General features: G+C 39.9%; 1 protein-coding gene across 6 annotated transcripts in view; it reads left to right on the top strand.

Annotated features, from left to right (window-relative positions):
• SEMA6D (semaphorin 6D) overlaps positions 1 to 19,372 on the top strand; it is a 167,109-nt gene that overhangs the window by 48,752 nt on the left and 98,985 nt on the right. For 5 of the 6 annotated variants that reach the window (XM_030228295.2, XM_050978359.1, XM_050978361.1 and 2 more), the window contains exon 3: positions 8,720 to 8,860. The exons of the other annotated variant lie outside the window; for it this stretch is intronic. The gene's annotated coding sequence lies outside the window, so the exon portion shown is untranslated. The remainder of the gene's footprint in view (positions 1 to 8,719; positions 8,861 to 19,372) is intronic. 6 annotated transcript variants of the gene reach the window in all.

Raw genomic sequence — 19,372 nt, 5'->3', positions numbered from 1 at the left:
AGACAACGTGGCTACTGTTGCTAAAGTAGCATCATCCCTGGTGGGTCTCCAGCACTCTACCCCAAACATGCAGCATGCAACAAAAATTCAGCCTGCTCAGGCCCTACAGCTCACCAGGCCACTGCTGGTGTTGATTTGGAATAAGGTGTTAGGTAGTGGTCCTGTCTTCCTTAACACCTGTCTGATCAGGAGTGCCAGGTGGGTCTCAGGTATCCTTTAGGACCTGGTGGTAGGGTACAACAGCACTTGCTGCTGTTCATTGCCTGTCTTTGGGTAGGCTGATGGCTCCTTGATACAATTGACCTGGCAGCACAGCACAAAATCACAGTATGGATGCCATAACTCTTACAGGAACTGCTCTTTGGATGCTATGTAAGAGTTTTACAGGAACTCTAATCTGGCAGCACCCAAAAATATTCATTTTCCCCAGTTCTCACTTTGGCTGCTGCTGTTTCTTCTGTGACCATAACCAGCACCTAAACCTGACAGAGCCTGCACCTGCCAGCTTACCATGCAGCACAGAGGAAGGTCAGGCAAAAAATAATCCCAGTAAGATGTTGTTAAAGAAATTTCTGTGCCACTTGTGCAGCTCCCTGGATATGACAGAAAAGACTTAACAGTGACTCTTTCAAAAAAAGGTACAATTCCATTTCATGTTATTTTAAGGAATATGATGAGACTACCTTAAACTTTTGGAATGTCTATAAAAGAGTATAAATAACAGCTTTCTGATCTGTTTTAAACCTTTTAAAATTTGTATAAATCACACAAATTTCTGTAACAAACAAAAAAAAATCCTTCCAGCAGAAACTTCTGTTGCAAGTATTCAAAAATAGATCCATGCTCTGAAATTTCCAAATTAGAAATTTTATTTCCATCACACATTTTTTTTTCACTCAGAGGAAACTTAATAACTAGACTCTGTGCTAACCTGTAAGGGCAGGCATGGTGTGGGAAGGTGGGTCTTCCAGGGCAGTGGGTGACTCCAGGAGATGGAGCTGAAGAGCAGCAGGATGAAGGAAAACACCGTGACTCATCAGCCCACCCACAGACAGGAGCAGTGCCTTGCGTGAGCCCTGGGGCTTTAGTTTAAATTTATAGGTTTCTTCTGAGGGAGCTACCCATGGAACCCCGCATCCTATATTACTTTGTTGTGCACAGAACCACTGCTTGTGTGGCCCATGATAAAGGGCAGAACCTATGTATTTTAAAATAAAGGAGAAACACAGTCCAGTTTATTACCCAATCCAACCAGCAGCTGTTTTGGGGACAGTACAAGGACAGACATAAGGAGGATGATGTTGAAAATATGGTCGGTTTTGCCCAGGGACACTTCCTTTCCAGGAACAGGATGTGATCTTCAAACACTTGCTTTAGTCCAGCTGCAGGGAATCCTGGGGTGCAGAGACTCATGTAGCCAAGGCTTCTTCACCTGTCACTCGTGGGGAAGGAGACACTTGTGAATGTAAATCCCTGGATTCAAGTCTTGAGAAGCCTAAACAATCCAGGAGTGACTGCATCTTGCACCCTTGGGAGTTCCAGAAATCAAGGTTTGAGTCTATCACCAGGAGCCCTTACTCTTATTTTCATTTTTGCCTGTATCGTAACATCCAGATGTCCAGCAGATACAGTAGTGCCGTGCTGGCATTGATAGGTAAGGAATATTTCTCTGAACAGAAGTGGAAACAGCTGCTCTGTAATGGTTCTGACTTACCTTGAAACATGAACAGAGAAGATGCAATGTGTCTCTTGCCTACAAAGTCCCTCTGAGGCTTTAAGTTTCAATCAAAAGGTTTTACTCTCCAAAAATTACTCCTCACTTAAAAAGAGGAAGGATGCCCTTTGCTGCTTTTGCCTAGAGCCCAATATCTTCTGACATTCCATGGCAGCTGTAGCAATGCTCTTCTTAATGCAAAGAACATCTGGGCTGCCTGCAATTCTGGGAGAGAAGTGTCAAAAGTGTCATAGACATCCTTGAGCAAAGAAGGATCTTCACTTTTATTACACAGAAGTGTCAAAAACAGCATTATTGAACATCAGGTTGCAATTTGGCAAGCAGAATGTAAGTCTGAATAGATGTGACAAAACCCCTTCTAGGAAATTGCTACTTAGTGTTATTTTTTCATCGTTTAAAATTAGCATTTAAAGGAAAAGCACAAATGGGAAGCCTCTAGGTAACCCTGACAATGACAGATCCCAGCATTCTTTTTTTTTTTTTTTGTGCTTACTTCACAACCCCATTGCTGTCCATTGAGTGACTGAGATTGATTAGATCATTGTCATCATCAGTAAAAATGCACTGCATTGATCCAGCCTCACTCAAAAGCCAGCTCATGTGACAGAGCTAATTTGACATAATTGAAAGTTCTAGCTCCAGAAGGTCACTGAGCTGGACTCAGGACACTAGTTATCATTTTATCCTTGGAACAGGGTCAACTCTCCTGAGAAATATGATGGCTTTTTGTCACACTCTTAATTGTTTCTCCATGGTTTTTATAGGATAAACCCAGGCTTTCATACTTTGATTGAATTTTTATGGTGGACAGAAGATAATTATCACCTCTTAATGCTAAATATTTTTTAAAGTCAGATTGAGCTCTTTGTTTCTTAGTCAAGTACAATTCTACTAAGCTTCAGATAAGGACAGAAAATGTCTTTAGATAGGGATGGCAGTGTGAGACACATCATGAAGTACTTAGCTTCCTAAAGAAAATATGGCACTGGTTAAAAGTTTGTTGAAACGTTGTTGAGCTGTGTTCCTCTCTTTGTTACCACATCCCTCTTTCCCACCTTCCCTTCTTTTCCCATTTTCTGCTGTGCTCTTCTGAAATTTGATTGCTGCAGTCAAGATGTTGGGCTGAACCAAGTTTGGGGCTGTGGAGTTGAGTAAACCCAAAGGTCAGGTGCAGTCAGAGAACAGAGGAGTTGCAGAAGGACCTACAGACAGGCATTGAGCCTGGCTCGTCAGCTTCTGAGCACTGCCAAGGGGTGCAGCAAAACTCCTCTGAACAGGGTCCTGGTGAAAGGCTGTGCCTTCACGAAAATGGCCATCAGGCCATTTGCTTCATGCTTTAAGATGCACACCAAAATCCCACACTGCTTTCAAAGATGTATGGTTTGTGTAAGCAGTACAGTATGAAAATGCTTGTGTAAAAATTCTCTTAAAGAGAAATACAATGTTTGGGAAAAATAGTTTCTTTTTACTCAACAGAATTCAGTGGGCAAAGCTAGGAATTTAAGTAGGTCTTACAATCTGTGTCATTGCGTTTTTGGCCCTTTGCTCAGAATCAAATTAGCAGCTTACTCTTTATTTCTTTCCTTGTATTTGCTGTTGAAAAGTTGGCATATCCCAATAGCTCCCATTGCTTCCCATTCCAAATGCAGGTCAAATGCCAGCTTTCTAACAGTGAACGTCATGTATAATTTCTCATGGAAAAGAAAGTGCTTGATAAAATGTCTGCAATCGTTACTTCTTTTGTGTTTCTGATATTAGGGTTTTATGTGTTCTCAGGCTTTGTTGGTTCCTTGGGTTTTTGGAAATGTTTGGTGGATTGGAAGCTTGCCTTTGGTCATCTGTAAAGCAAGCAGAAAAGGAGAGGCACCAAGGTGCTAACGTATGAATAAATAAAGGGAAAGACAGCTGTGGTACTGTTGTGGGACAGAGGCTTGACACAACTTTTTTGTGATGAATTACTGTATCATAATTTCCTAGTTGTTCAAAGGTGATTTGTGGGGAAGGATTTTCACAAACCTAGCAACAAAGAATTAATACAAGTTTGGCAATACATTTTTAATGATGATTAACAGAACAGTGAGTTAAGGTACCTGGTTTATAGAAAGACATGTAGAAAGCAAATATAGAATTTTTCTTCTAAAAATCTTGTATTTTGACATATGCATAGAAACAGGACATACATCCATATTAAATACATAACTCTCCAAAAATACAGGTCTAATGCAGGCCAAAGGTAAATGACAAGCAATAATTGTTTTATCTTTTGAAAGTCTTTCAAAAGTTTCATCCTAGCAGCTATTAAAACATAACTTGCAATTGACAAATCCCACTGGGCTGCTATTTATAGTATCCTAATTTTCAAAGAAAGCAAATCAGGGAACTGTTTTTAACATGAATAATATTGCTCCCAGCACTCTGTCTCCAGCCCACACATTGTGTTTTTTGGCATAATCATGGCAATTAAAAAAAATAAACAGCTCCTTTAATTTTTTTTATACAGCCAATGCTGACACAGCTGGCAGAGAAACTCAGTGAAAGGTAAACATTCTGCTCAAAATGTAATCTAACATATTGTTGTGTTTAGTTGTTAAAATGTAATTTTCCTGAAAGAATATTTTTAAAGTAAGTTTTGGTGGGTTTTTTTTAATAGAATTGCTAGTATATTGAAATCTTATTACAAGAAAGATTATTAGTCTTTTAAAGCAATAGCACTTGTGACACTGGATATTCAGTCAATGGCTTATTGAATTTTTAAAAATATTCTTAACAAAAATCAGGAACCAAAATTAGGTATGATGTTTTGTCCTTCAGCAGAATATAATAGTCTGAGCTAGTAAAATCAATTTCTTTTAATAAAATCCTGTCAAAGCAGGAAGTTGAATAATAAATGTCTTCAACTATTGAAAGGGAAGAAAAAATCCAACAGAATTAAGAATAGCTTCTGATTTGCTTCAACAACATAAAAAGATTGTCTAGTTCCTTATAGTCTCATGCTCATAGTCTGACCTAAATACTATGAGTATGTATGAAATGAGATTATGGAATGATAAATATTTCACTAGAGAAAACACATGAACGTATTTCTTTTAGGCAAGAGACATAGGTAAGTAATTATCTGTTACACATGCCTAGAAGTTCTCAATATGCTTTTATTTTTTTAAATCATGAATTTTTTAAATCACTACTTATGATTAAGATGCTGTAGTTCAACATTTTAGTCCCTGTTGGAGCCAATGCAAAGGCAGCCCAGCAGACCTGGGTGCACATTGCACTCGCGTGCTCTGCAAGGCTCAGGAGGCTTCTGAGCAGGAGCTGGGTGGTGCCTCTGTGTTGCAAAAGCCACCTCTGCCCCAAAGTGTGACCTGCTGCTCTTGGGACAGCCCTGTGGGAGGGGTGCATAAACAAACAAGTGCAGGAAGCATCCAGGGTAAGTGGTGGGGAAACTCGAGGGTTTGTTGTGGCTGCATGCACAGCAGCTCAGCACATACTGAAACTCCTGGTTTGCTCACTTGGTGAGTAAGAGCAGGAGATGTGCTGCTCTGTGCTGCCTGGGCAGTGGGGCTGCCCAAGCCAGAGGAGTGGCCCCCATTATCTGGTATTCCTGTCAGCTGGCCTTCAGTTGTTTTTAAAAGGAATGTTTTTAAAGATCCACCTTTTCCTCTCACTTTCCTCTCACTGATAACCAGTATATCCTTGGTATCAGGATCTTCTAACTCCCAGGTGTTTCTCCTTCTCTTAGACTGAATGGTAAAATGAGCAGGTGTGCTGCAAAAGAGGCTATCTGCCTTTTATAATCTGTAAATTGCCTTCTGGGTACAAAGTTGGAGTATATGGATTTAAGCTTATAAGAGCAACTGAACAGTCATCTGTAATGTGTATAACATGAGGTGAAGGGAAGCATTTAAAGTTTAGAGCGACCTTCAGTAGAGAAGAAAATTGTCTGGTGACTGCTATTGTTGATCTTGGAATGTGTTTCAGATGTTAGGTGTGGACTTTATATCACCCTCGGGGCACTTAATAACAACTAAACGAGCATTAACTGCTGAAGTCAGTGGAGTTTTATCAGTGTGAATCCAGGGGCATTGTTGTCTTTGTCTTGTCACAAAATAAGTTCAAAATAATGGTGCAGAAAAAGGAGTGTAAGAGAAACATTCTGAGGTGTGATTCTCCAGTTATTCCATACTGTTGCACCAGCACATTTGCGAACTGAACTTGTCCTGTCTGATTAGGAAAGGTGTAATGCAAAAGATTTCAATTAAATAGAAAATTCTTTCTAGTGAAAATACAATTGGAAGAGGAAGAGAACTTTTACAGGATGGTGCTAATTCTGGAGTCTTTGTCTAACTAGGCTTTCAGCAACCTGTGCATTCTCTATTCATGGGAATCGTCACACCTGGATTATCATCATAAAAATAACAAAAGCCCAGGAATGTGATACATTTGTTTCACAGGAAGACTCAGTTGCCCTGATTTGATTCTCATATAAGAAAAGATGTTTCAATACAACCTAAACTTAGAGTATGGGTATCTTGGGGCATCCCCCATCAGGTTTTCTGTTGATTCCTAATCTGAGCAGATATGCCCCACACAGCTGTCCCAGTGTTGATGCTGGTGCATTTGAGAGGAGTTCTTACTGATTTTCAGAGCAAGCTCTTTGCCAAATGCAAAACCCAAAGATGAAGATTAATAAAGTCACCTGTGTTGTATGAATCCAACATGCAGCAGAGCCTCCAGGAGTAGAACATCTGGAAGTTTGATGTGCCCCTGTCTGCTGGTGACAGCACCTTTGGCCAGACTTTCAGAGCCATCGATACCTGTTTGTCTGCTCTCTGCTGGTGATCTTAGCAGCACAACAGGCCTGCACACACGAAAAGGTCATCTGTGCTGGGCATAGTCCTGTGAGCAGATCAGCAGCTCTGCCTCCTCCCTGATAATTCCCAGTGAGCAGACTGGAGCTCCCTGCAGGGCCCATGATGGACAGCAGGCTGTGCTTTTCAAGCGTAGCCCAAAACAAATAGGAAAGGAAGTCTTTTGCAATGAAAAAAAATAAGTATTTTGTAGTATACAGCAGTATGATGATTATGGACTCCGTATCAGACCCATGTGAAATGAAGTTGTTGATGTTAAGCACAAAAATATCTGAGATAATTTTACATCCATTTGAAGCAAAAGGGGAGAGGGGAACAAAAAAGGGAAAAAGCAAGGGATCAATATTTGTTTAATAGAAAAAGACAGCATCTATAGAGAGAAAATTATAATTCTAGGGTTTTTTTAAGACTATTAAAAAGAATAAAGAATAAAATAGAGAGAGCTGGAAAAAGCAATAAAATCTATAAACATTAATTCATGGCCAGTTTTTTTGAAGTATATGACATTTTTTTCCACAAATCCACTAACAGGGTTCTAAACGTGAGTGAGAATAGCAAATTGCTTTTCCATCTCTTGGATCTATAGCTTCACCTCTACACTTGAATGAAAATATTAACCATCAGGCATATACTTATTTCTATTGTTTATGCTCAGCCTCAGGTTTTTTTCAGCTGAAATCAATAATTAAAATGTTTAATAGCCATGGATAAGTGTTATAAATGCAACTTTGTTAAACATGGATTATACATACATACATACATATATTTTCATATATATATATATATATATCTTGGATAACTAAAATATTTATGGCTAGATGTTTTTAGCCAAGTAATAGAATTTCAGAGGAGAGTCAATGTTTAACTTCATATTTGCTCAGTATATGCTGTATTCACTGTGGATAGTCAAACAGTGTGGTATCTTTTTATTTTCTTTCCATAATAGAAAGCAATAATTTGTTCTTAAGAAAAACAGATTCAGACAGGTTTTATTTCAGGTGCTACAGAAAGCATGGGCTTTGTTGTACAAGTTTGTAACAGGTCATAGAAGAAATTATTGCAGGAAGTAGAACTCCTGATGCAATGAGAATTTTGAATATCCATCTCTGATTAGTAAAATATAACACAATATCTATCTGAGATTACCTATGTAGTTTTAGATAAGCATTTGGAGCACAATTTGGGTGTATATTTGAAAAGAGAGAATGAGAGTTTGAGCCCGTGTTTTGGATAGAAGAGGGGGCTACACAGTCCTCTGCCATAGCGGGGCAAAGGTTCAATAGACCCCCACGTCTGTTCCTATTCTTCCCATGGCTCTCTGCCCAGGAGCAGTTCTCTTGGTAAGCAATGAAAAGATGGTTTTAATTGTCAGGCTCTTGGCATTGTAACAGTAAATTGAGTGAAGTAGGCTTAAAGCTTTTGGAAGCTGGAACCACCTGTATTTTCAGACATCCATGGAAATATTGATCTGATGGGATTTGATTTTTTCAGCTTTCCCTTAACAATTCCGTAATACTGATTACTTTTTCCTGATGAAACAAAAAACAATTTCCTCTTTTTGCTTTCTCTGACCATGTCTATCTCTGAAGTGGAGCTGCACATCCAGTTCTGAGGTGCTGACCCAGGGTGCCACTGCTCCAGCTGCCTGCTGCTCTCCTTTGTGTCCAGCAGCAGTCTCTTAGTGAGAGTCAGTGAACTCTGCTGGGTTCTCCCTCCCAGCCACAGGACCTAATTCACAAAGCAAAATAGTTCAAAATGCTGTGTTGCCCCCTTGCTCTTCTTCTTACACCAGTTGTTCTAGCACAGGGTTCTTTATCCTTACATGATCACTATTTTCACTCTATAGTTTTTCAAATGCCTTAGTTTAACGAATATACGAAAAGCTCTCCTTCTCTGAATATCTCCTTCAAGAAATGTCTGATGTGATACATGAGAAGTCACACACAGGGACAGCAGGGGTTCTGTGATAGCCAAAATCAAAGATGGAGATTTTTGTTAAAACCTTTCAGATTATTTTAGAATCATTAAACTGTGAAATAGCTAATTTTTAGCTTGCAATTTTTTCAACATATAATATTTATTTCTCTTCATCATTCCTTGTATTTGCTCCTCACAGCTATTTGTTGCATCTTGCTTCTGATGAAAGTGCAGACTCTGAATAGCCTCAAATCTTCTTGCTCACTGACCTAGCACAGGAAAGCCAACACAAGATCCCCATCCCTGCCAACAGTAATCAGCTCTCCCAAGGAAGGCATAGGTAAGCAATGCCCTTCTCAGTGTGAGCAGTCACCAGGCACAGGTATGGTTTGTGCTGTCTTCCAACATATTCCTTAGGAAGCACGTTCTGTGAACTATACTTTATTCTGCATTTCTTAGAATAAAGCAATTAGCCTGTAAACCAAATTCATGTATCCACATTTTAAAAGAGAACTATTTATTTGGGCTCTGGGCTTTTTTTTCCAAAAGTGGAGAAAATCAAGTCTAATAGGAAAGCCATTATTATATATCTGGTATAATAAACACAAGCAACAAATTTCTAAAGGCTCTCCTGAACTAGCAGCTATGTGCACTCCATTTTGTTCTCATTTATGGCACTGATAGTACCAACAAAATCCTTACAGTTCTTAGAGTCTGCTTCCTCAGAGTTGTAGTCAGAGCTGGCCTTTTTGTTATTATTGATAATAACCTGACCTTACCAACTAAAGTTTCTGGCTGTCAAGGAGCTCTTCCAAGTTTTGCAAAGGACTGGAAGTCCACTGTACTTCTGCAGTCCGTGTTGTGGAGTAACAAGGTTAGGATTTTTTGTGTGTTTTTTCACTTAATTTCTAAAACATTTACCCAAAATAAAGAAAAAATATTCATACTGTATGGAAACTGCGAGATAAGTGCAATTTTAGATAATTATCCCCTCCTTTTTATGTCAGCAATGTCAGGGTTAGTGTAGCAAAGGGAAGTGCAAGGCTGGTAGACTCAGCTGTATTTCCAGAATGCTGGGTACAGTGTATGCAGCCTGACATACAAGCAAAAACATTGCAAAAATAAACAAAAGCAAAATTCTAACAATAATTAATAATTCTATGCTGGACAAAGGCTGGTGTCTGGTGAAACTACAAGATGAGAAGTATACCGAGCTCCTGCTCTGTCACATGGAGAGAAGATGGGTTTTGAATGTGCCATGGCTTGAATATGCCACACTTGGCTTGGAAAGTGCAATTCTGTGTGCGAAACAGCCGTCTTGCCTGTGCCTTCCCATGCCAGAGTCTCTTTTGACCCTGCTAAATAAGGAAAACATTTATTAAATGAGGAATAGAAGATAGGACCTCAAAAATACGGCCAAATATATGTTAGTCTAAGTATATAATGAATATTGCAGGAACTCCTCAGCATAAAGAAGATCCTATTATTTGTTCTGGACTCAATACAGACTCTGGAAAAAGGTAGGTTAATCCTTAAAATGGGCACCTAGTTTTGAGATGCTGTGGTAGGAAGTAGCTCTTTCCAGCCTAATTTCATTTAGGTTAGCCTGCAGGGACCTCTGTGCCCACAGAGCTGGACTATTTCTCATCCAGCAAAACTCAGTGAAGGGAAAGGTGTTCCACACAGGGCGCTGGGACTTTTCATTACTACAGTAATACAAATAATCCATTATATGGAGTCTTTGAAAGAAAAATGTTTGACTGTATGGAGCAAGGAATGGTGTTTGATGTACCTCCAAAGGGGTAGTCAGCGGGTGAGTCTTGAAAAACTCAGCTGCTTTTCTCAGCAAGTTTCTGCCTTGTAAACTGTGCCTTTGTTTTTTGTCTATATGGGCTCTGATGCCTTCAGTTTCCCTTTGATGTATGAATGAATCCAGTGCTTCACAACAAAACTCAAACTGGACCTGGAAAAGCACAGAGGGATAGAAGAAAGAAGGGAAATGGTAAAGGTAGTTTTAAATATTTACTCCACCAAAGCTGGTGAAATGATCTGTGTACAGACAGGATGATTGTGTGTTTGCTCTTTGTGGCCATTTTGGGCAGCTGAGGCTTGTTAGGTGTACTTGAGGTTGGATGGGTGGGTTTTTTTTTTTTGTTTACTAGCACCCATGTGTATGAGCAGTGGCAACACAAAACAGTAAAAATTAAGACCAGTGACTCACTGACCAGAAATGGTCTGATTTGTACTGTCTGAAGCTGTGCAGACACAGAGCATGAGTGGCAACAGAGAACTGTCTGTAAAAGTTCAGAGGCAGAATTTATGTGCTTGCATATGTCAAGTCACTCAATGCAGCAGCTAATTCAGGTGATTACAGTAACCTAATCCTGGACAAACTGCAAGAGAAATGGGCTGAAGACCAGGCTGCTGGGGCCTGTATGGCAGGAGTAATCTGTCCTCTCCTGATGGGGAAGAAGGATGCTACTTTCCTTGCATCTGTGCATTCCCTGGCTCCTAATCTCTGAGGGTCTTTTAACTGTCTGGTTATCCTAGAAGGAAATGGAAAAGAGGGGCTATGTCCTGTCTTGCCATTGCATGTCTGTGTGAGGGAGGTAGGGCTGTTCCCTGGGCTCAGTCTGGCAAGGCCACACAGGACAGTGTGCAGGACAATCTGCCCGTCTCCCTTAGGTTTCAGAATTGTGAAACAGAGCCCAGCTTTACTGGCTCTCAGTTTGTCTAACAAAGTTGTGTACTATAAATGGATTGGCCAGTTGTGACTGGAACCACAATCCTCAGAGTACCTTTCAACAAATCTGGTTTGAGTTTCAAGTTGCAGTGAAATACGAAACGAGGTGGTTTTCATGGGGTTTCAGGTTTTGTTGAAAACGTTTCAACCAGCTCTAGTCAGTAGCTGTTGCTTTTTCAGTTTCCTCCCTCTAACATGTCTCTGGTATTTCTAATTGAAGATGCCTCAGATTAAGTGTTAACAGGAAAGGGTTGGAAATACAGCCCCTAAATATGGTTCAACTCACAGGGAACTCAGAAAGGGTGCAGAGGATGTCCTTTGCTTATAAAATTCCTCTTTTGGTCCCCCTTCTTATGGAACCTCACCAAAATCTCATTTTTGTGTGGAGATTTTTGGCCTGTTTCGCTCACTGCGATAATAGCACTATAGATCACCTCCTAACTGGCTGGGGCAAGTGGAAAAGGAGCCCTGCAGATTCTGTTTGGCAAGTGCACAGGAGACCTGGGGAAGCCGTCAGATTCCCAGCTGGCGGCGGCGCGCACAGCCAGGAGAGCAGTCTGCGTGCTGCCGGCCGCGGAGCCGTGAGCGGGGAGGTGCTCGCTGCCCAGCTGGCAAGGGGAGCGCGGGGCCTGCAGAAGTGCCTGCTTTCCGTTTGGCTGCCCAGGTTGAGCCAGAGGCCAAGAAATGAGGTTCAGTTCCCATTAGCCTGTCTGGTTCTTGATTTGCTTCCTTTAGTTAAAAGAGGCAGAGAATACTGATGATGTTTTGCCAGGCACAGGATTGAAGCTGAGTGGCATGGAAGAATAGAGACTTAAATAAGCACAGCTCGCTGTCTCCACTTGCTTTTGTCAGTTCGTGTAACAACCTTGCTGCCAGCAACCTTCCTTGCAAAAGAGAGGAAAAATCCAGGGTCACTGGGAGGTGATTGTGCAGTTCTACATTTGGTACGTTAGCTTGTTTTAAATTATTATAGAACCATTTAAATTGGTAGAAATACATTGTTAGCCTAAGCAGTGATGTTTTAAATATTTAGGAAAAGATTACTAAATTAGTGATTCATTCTCAGGTATATTGGAAGATGCATTTAGTAGTTCATGTGTTAAAAGGTAATTTAAATACACCACAGACAATTGAAGTTTCATCTCCTCTGAAGGCATATTTGTATTATATGAATTCTTTTTAATACACAGAATTATAAGAGGGACAACAAGAGATCTTCTGTTCATGTGTGGCTAGCGCCATTGTGAAACCTGATTTTTAATTTTTTCCCCTCATTGCCTTTAGTTATTCCTTTGGAATTTGTGGTCTGTTTTTTAAAACTCATTCCTGATTTCTGTGCCAGCCTTCACTGGAGTTTGTAATAACATACTGTAATTTAGGCAGCTCTGAGAAGGTCCCAGGTGTAAAGTTATCTGTGTAGCGCCTGCATGATCAGAATCCAAGACAGTCCCAATTTCACTGAGTGCAAGATATTAACATTTTAAAATTACTTTAGATCCATGATTCAGTAAAAGCCAGCAGAACCTGGACTTCAGGGCTCCCTGCACTGCAGGCAGTAGCACATCTGTTGCCTCACTTGTAACAGTGCTAATAGCCAAGATTCTGGCAGCACATACTTCATCTGAGAAGCTCCCAAAGCCTTTGGAAGGTATGAGCAGCCTGGGCTGAAGTTTGTGCTGGTGTAATTCCCTCTTGGTATTTGAATTGGCCACTGTGTTTCATCCAGGACATTCACAGGTGCAGCTTTACATTTACATCTGGTCCCAGTGTAGAGACACCATGAGATGCTTTAGAGTTTTACTGTCAATTTTTTGTAGATAACACCCATCCACACACATAGCCAGTGCTCTTTTTTTATTTGAATCCTCTTTATAGTCAGCATACTTTGAAACCAGTCTCACAGCCTCATCACACCCCAGCCAAGCCCAGGGCCATGAATGAACTCACAGATGTAGTGACTTAGTGGGGCACTCCTAGTCTATCATCAAGTCTGTCTGGGGCATGTGTGTATCTAAGGATGTCTCGAGGGTGAAACACAGAATTCCAGAAAGGTGGAATCCAACCTGGTTCAAGTACTGCAAGCAGTATGACCAGCTTTCTCTGGCAGTCCCTCTGGACTCTTTATTCATGTTATTCCAGGCCTGTGGGTCCTGAGTTGGCTACTGGGCCCTCATTCTGCGGGAGGAGTCACTGGGGAGAAGCTGAGGCTGTTCACCCCAGTGTCTTGAAGCAGCTGATTAAAGAAAGCTGCTCAACCAAGTGGCACCTTCTGAGCCATGGAGGGGTATTGCAGAGAGCCTCAAAACACAGTGCTGGATGTGACTAAGCAGAACCAACAGATAGGTAATGTTCTCACTACTAAGTTATGTGTAGAAGGGCAAGTAATGAGGGTAAACTACAGTCCAAAACACACACTCTTGAGCCTTCATTGATCCTCATCAGTATGATTTTATTAAAAACACACAGCATTCATGAGGAGCATGAGCAAACTGCCCTTTGAAAACACTTGAAAACCTTTTTACGGGAAGCCAGCTCCAATGACATTTGAGGAAAGAATACATTATCCTGTGCTTCCTCACTGGGAACCAGTGTCCTCACAACACAAACACAGCACAAGAAATTCCAGGGGAATTCATTCCAGGTTCACACTTTGCATCCCAAGCTGAACTCCCCTACTGCCTTGGGGAAAGTAGGTTTGTAAAGCTCAGCACATTCTCAGTGTACAGCTCACTCACAGAAGTAAACATATATTTGCCTTTACTATTGCAAAGTTCCACTTTTTCCATAATCAGTTTTAATCATAGTACTTATAAGTTGTTTCATTTTACTTTTTTTTAATAACAGTTGATTGCCACATTATATAGGCAATAACCTATAAACTGGAATTGCTTTACACTCATAAAGGCTTAAAATAGCAAGTCTAATTTGTTTATTAAAAAGTGATAAAAAAAAGACAATGCCCCATGCTGAGACTTTGTACACCACCTTTCAATTCTATAGCACATCTTTATAGCTGTATTATAAACCCCTCATAAATGGGTTTTGTAGTAAAAGTGCTGACACAACTTTAACTATAGAATCTTGAACAGCAGCAATGTAATAAAAGATCAAACTGTGATGCTAGATTATAAAGAAAGAATCATAATATGCAAAACAGAGCAAAAGGTTTACAGTAGTAATGAATCCTAATACAAAGACACTAAATAGTGATGAAAGAAGTAATCTGAAAAGTTTTAAACCAGCCTTTGGAACATTTCTCATTTGACTTTGGGGCTGTTGGTGTGCATTGTTTGGGTCCAGAGGGCGGCTGAAGCTCAGCTCACTCTAGTGGGTTTGTGTTGCCCCATTTTGGCATGAACAGCTGACTGTGCATGAAGGACACTCTGTTTGCCCTGCAGGAAGGAATCAGTAAACTGCTAACCTGAGAGAAATGTGCTTCTTTGAGGGGGTCTTCAGTGAGACAAATCAGGTGTAAGACATTCCTTCCTGCAGCAAAGCAAGCTGGTTGCTGTCTATCCATGCTCTTGACAGCAGCTAAAACAGCATCCAAGTCAATAGCAGTTGTTTGTGTTTCAAGAGAATCCTTCTGGGGTAGCATATGCCAAACAAATTTTTACTATTGCCTCTTATTTGTCAGATTAAAGGTTTGTGAATTAGTGTGATTCATGAGAAAAATTACAACTTTAGCCAAAGGAAGATATGTAGCAATTGTGTGTTGTAATGGAAATGGTTGGGGGGCACTTGTGGAAGCATTCAGACTGTCAAGTCACTTTGTTGTTGTTCAGCTTGGATGTACCTGTAACATAGTTTACCTCATGCAACTGAAAATCAATTTGTTCTTTTCAATTGTAAGCTACCTCTCAAATTAAGCTCTATAAAACATTTCAAATAGAACAAAGAAAGCTGGCTGAAATACTATTTCATCTTCTGAAATAAGGGTTTGTCAAAGCCAGTCGCTTTACACGTGGCCAAGGAGAACAGTGCTCATTTGAAAGGCTATTGAGAATCTGAGAGCTCATAAGTTCAAGTCCATCTGCTGCAGACTTCATGCCCTGCTAGCTATTACAGTAGCTTGACAATAATCTCAGCATCATCTTTTATTCAGGTCACAAAGGGCTGTCAAAAACCAAATAGTAAGAATTACTATAAACAGCAATGATTCAGTCTCAATGGCAATGGCTCTCTATATTCTAGCAGTGTAATCTACTGCTCTCCCCTTAAATTGGATATAGCATATGAAGTCCGTCAGCCATGCAGAAAGTGAAAATGTATATTGTCAAGGCCTTTGCTGTCTCTGAAACTGCTGATGAAGAGTCACAAAAGGGGTTTTAAATGCCCTAGAAGAAATTTCAAGTAACATTAAAGTCACAAATAGCAAATTTGACAACTCCCTCTGGACTAAGAAACCGCCTTCAAAAGTTTTATATTAGCTTCATGCATCATTGTTATAATTTATTAATGTACAGTTTTTAGTTTTTCAGAGTGCATGGCTGGGGAATGGTAACTGTAACTTCTTTTTCATGATAAACAGCTGTTGAAAGATTTGCCAATATTCTCTCCTCTTATAATTCAAAAATGCATGCATTACTTTTCATATTTCTGCTTCCCCAAAAGCATAATAAGATACTATATTTATGATTTAATCGATGAAGCCTGTTCTCTGTGGATATTACTACATTGTTTAGTTTGCTAATGTGTATAGTTGCACCTAATCTATTAAAAATCAGATATCATGGCTGCATTAGGGCATTCACTGTGTGAATGCCATCTTTAAGGCTTTGGCTTTTTCAGTATTCAGTAATTCTCTGGCAATTCCTATTCATCTTTGATTACAATCTCAGGAGCCTGGAAGAAAGAAACAAATTGATAGGCAGTAAAAATACAGAATTTTGAAAAGGTCACCTGCTAGCAGGATTAAAACTTTGAATCCACCTGCTCATTATAAAGAATGTACCAAACACGAAATGGCATAACTCGAATCTGTTCTTGCAGCAGCAATTGGTTTATGTGACTACCAAATGTCATTTACCATTCTTATGGCAGCCTGTGTGCGGAGAAATTTCTGCCCTGGCTAGTTATTGATTATGCCAACAGCAGATGCATGTGCTGTTCTAAGGAAGGACATCTTAGATTGTCCAGCCCCTGTAGCTGCTGAAATTCTTAATTCAGGTCTGTTCCTGCCCCCTCAAGTACAGTGTCTGTTTTGCTGGTTCGCATCCAAGTTTCTCCATGACCCATATGACTCTTATTTCCAGAGTCCATAGTCTGTCCTTGATCTTTTGTTCATCCCTGTGCAGCATGACAACTAAAAGGCCATGGTTTTGTTTCTATGAAATATGTTAGAATTAGGGATTCTTAATTTAACTGTACAACAAAACTCAGCTCTGGTAATACGTGCCATATTCCTTCAAAAGGAAAGTGTTGTTCAGTTCAGCCTGAATGAAGTACTTTAGAAGTTAATTAAATGTAATTATCTTCTTAATATTTATTATAGTCAAATTTTTCATTTGACCTTAAGCAACTCTCAGGGTAGATTCAGGTAAATGGCAAGGGGGAAATCTACAATTTTCTATTAAATTCCACCCTAAGTATTGCAAAGGCAAGAGTAGTGCATGTGCTAGATTATTCAGTCTAAACTCAATGACAAATTCTTGTTTTTATTTGATCTTTTGTGTCCCAGTTATTATGAGAAATCTGGTTTTTGGTAATAGTTATTTGAAATCCTTATCTCTGTTGCTGAAATAGAGTGCTATAAGTGGCAACAGTTGATCCATGGTACAGTGTGATTTAGCGACTGATACAGAAATGTAACACTTTTCTGCTTCCTTGCATCACTGCACATAACACTTTCTGCTTCCTCTTGTGCCTCCCTCAAGGATGGATTCTTGTACTCTTGCAACCCTTTACCAGTGTAAGGAGTTCAGGAGGTAGCCCTGAGGATTCTGCAAAAACCCTGTTTTTTGCCAACAAGCTCATATTGCCCTAAAGATGGAGTGAAATTTGTCTGTATCAGAGAAGGGTTAGAGAAGAAGGCTTCAAAAGATAATTGAAAGAGAAGTAGAGTCACTGTTCAAAGAAAGGTGAAGTGGGAATGTGCGTGCAATACAAAGAGTGACAAATATTTTTCATTCTTTATGGTCTTGTTTTAAATACCTTTCATTTCGTGATACCATTACAAAAAAAGGAAGGTGGAACAGCCCCCACTTTTGAGCTTTGACACTAAGTCATTGTTCTATTAGAGCAGTTATCTAATATTCCTGGCCCCAGGCTGTTCCAGCACATATCATTACACTGATAGTGGAGAACAAGGAAAGAAGTCATTTGGGCTTCCCTTCTGCCATAAATGAAGCTATTCTAAGTGTTTCAAAATGTTTGCCCAGTACCTTAGATCAGCACAGTAACCACAGCTATCTTAATAATTACCCAGGGACAGATAAAATAAGGACACAAGCAAATGTTTGCTGTATAGGCATTTAGGCAATGGTAAGTTATGATAAAATAAAGTAATATTTTAATAGCACTGGCCTCAGGAATTGCTGTGCACCCTGCAAATCCATCCTCTACCTTTTCCCTCACCATATTGGATCAGGTCTACTCATTAGGAATGTACAATCGAGACATGCTGGCATTTGTAGTCAGAAATTATATGTTCTGTTTACACTGGCCCAGTTTTGAGGTAATCCCATTGATTTCACTGGACCAACAATGATTTAAACTGAATGGATCTTCCAGGAGCTTTTCTTCACATCAGGGATTTGAAATGTGGCAAAATATTCTTTAGATCTGCCTGGATGTTGCATCCATTAACACTCTCTAACACAGCAAGTTTTGACTTTACTGAGATTAAAGTGAGACTGTGAGAGAAAGATACCATTTGAAGTTTATCATGACTTCTTTGGGACTGTGTCTTGGGTGGTGACTACCCAATCTGAACATAGCATAAAGATCATAAGGGCTTTTACTTACATTTCTGTAAAGCATCCTGCTCCAAAGTGGGTTTCTCCTGACAGTCCAGCTATATAAGAAATACTCCTTGTTTTCTTGAGGATATGGGTAGATCACAGAGAAGCCAGTAGAGATACACAACTGAATTTGGACTGTTTGGTATTTTGCTTTCCATGTGTTCTGTCTGTATATTTTCTTGGACCTCATCACTTTCTTTCTAGCATGTCACTATTTTAGAGGGACAGGAAGCACAGTCTACTTTGATATGAGCTCCATTCTGCATTTATTTTAGAAATTGCTACATAACAATGGATACAAAAGAAATGAAGGCCATAATCTGTTCACAGTTGCAAATTAAGTAAAATCACTGAAATTCTTCATAGAAAGAAAAGTGGCTTTGACCCTATTGTGAAGTAGTAAAAAAATTACAGGAAGTGATGAGGTTCACATACTTAGATGGCTACCTTTTACCTGTAAGAGCCAAGAAAAAAAAATTTGCATAAAATCTATTTTATTGAAAACAGAATGACAATCTGAGCTCAATTGACATGAATTCTGTGATCTATAAACTGAATTATTCCTTTACTGCTGAAGGAGCACCTGACCCTTCCTCCTTATTTCACCTCCCACCACCCCGCACCCACTTGCCAAGGAAGATAATGCAGAGCTCACACCTCCACCAAAATGGAGATACAGAAGATGCCAGGAATACCTTTAGTGAATTTCTGAAACCATTTTGTATCTGCTGGTTTTTAATCTGTGTATCCTTGTCTTATGATTGCAGAACAAATAATTTAGTGCACTACTTGGTATTGTGACAGTGCTTTGAATTTAATTATTTTAAAAAATAAAAAGTAGTGCTCTGAAGTTCTCCTTTGGTTCACTCCATGTTTTGCTTTGCCTTCCCATTAAAATCCCCTTTGCTGCTGAAAACTAATTTGTCATTAATTTTCTCCTCATCTGCAGTGCTCTCTCTGCCTTCTTGCTGCTGTTCTCATTGTTTGTCCTGTTCACTGTGGTGGTTCCTCTGTGGGGCTGCCTCAGGTGGTCAGAGCTGCTGTGTTCTGGCAGTGTGAGTGTGCAGATGGACAGCGAGCTCCTTGGGAGGGCTGCGATGAGCTGTGTGATGTCACAGGTAGATCTGGGCACCTTTTGATCCAAGGT

The sequence above is a fragment of the Serinus canaria genome, chromosome 10, assembly GCF_022539315.1.
Source record: "Serinus canaria isolate serCan28SL12 chromosome 10, serCan2020, whole genome shotgun sequence".
Classification (NCBI taxonomy): domain Eukaryota; kingdom Metazoa; phylum Chordata; class Aves; order Passeriformes; family Fringillidae; genus Serinus; species Serinus canaria.
This window is presented reverse-complemented; position numbering and strand designations above follow the sequence as displayed.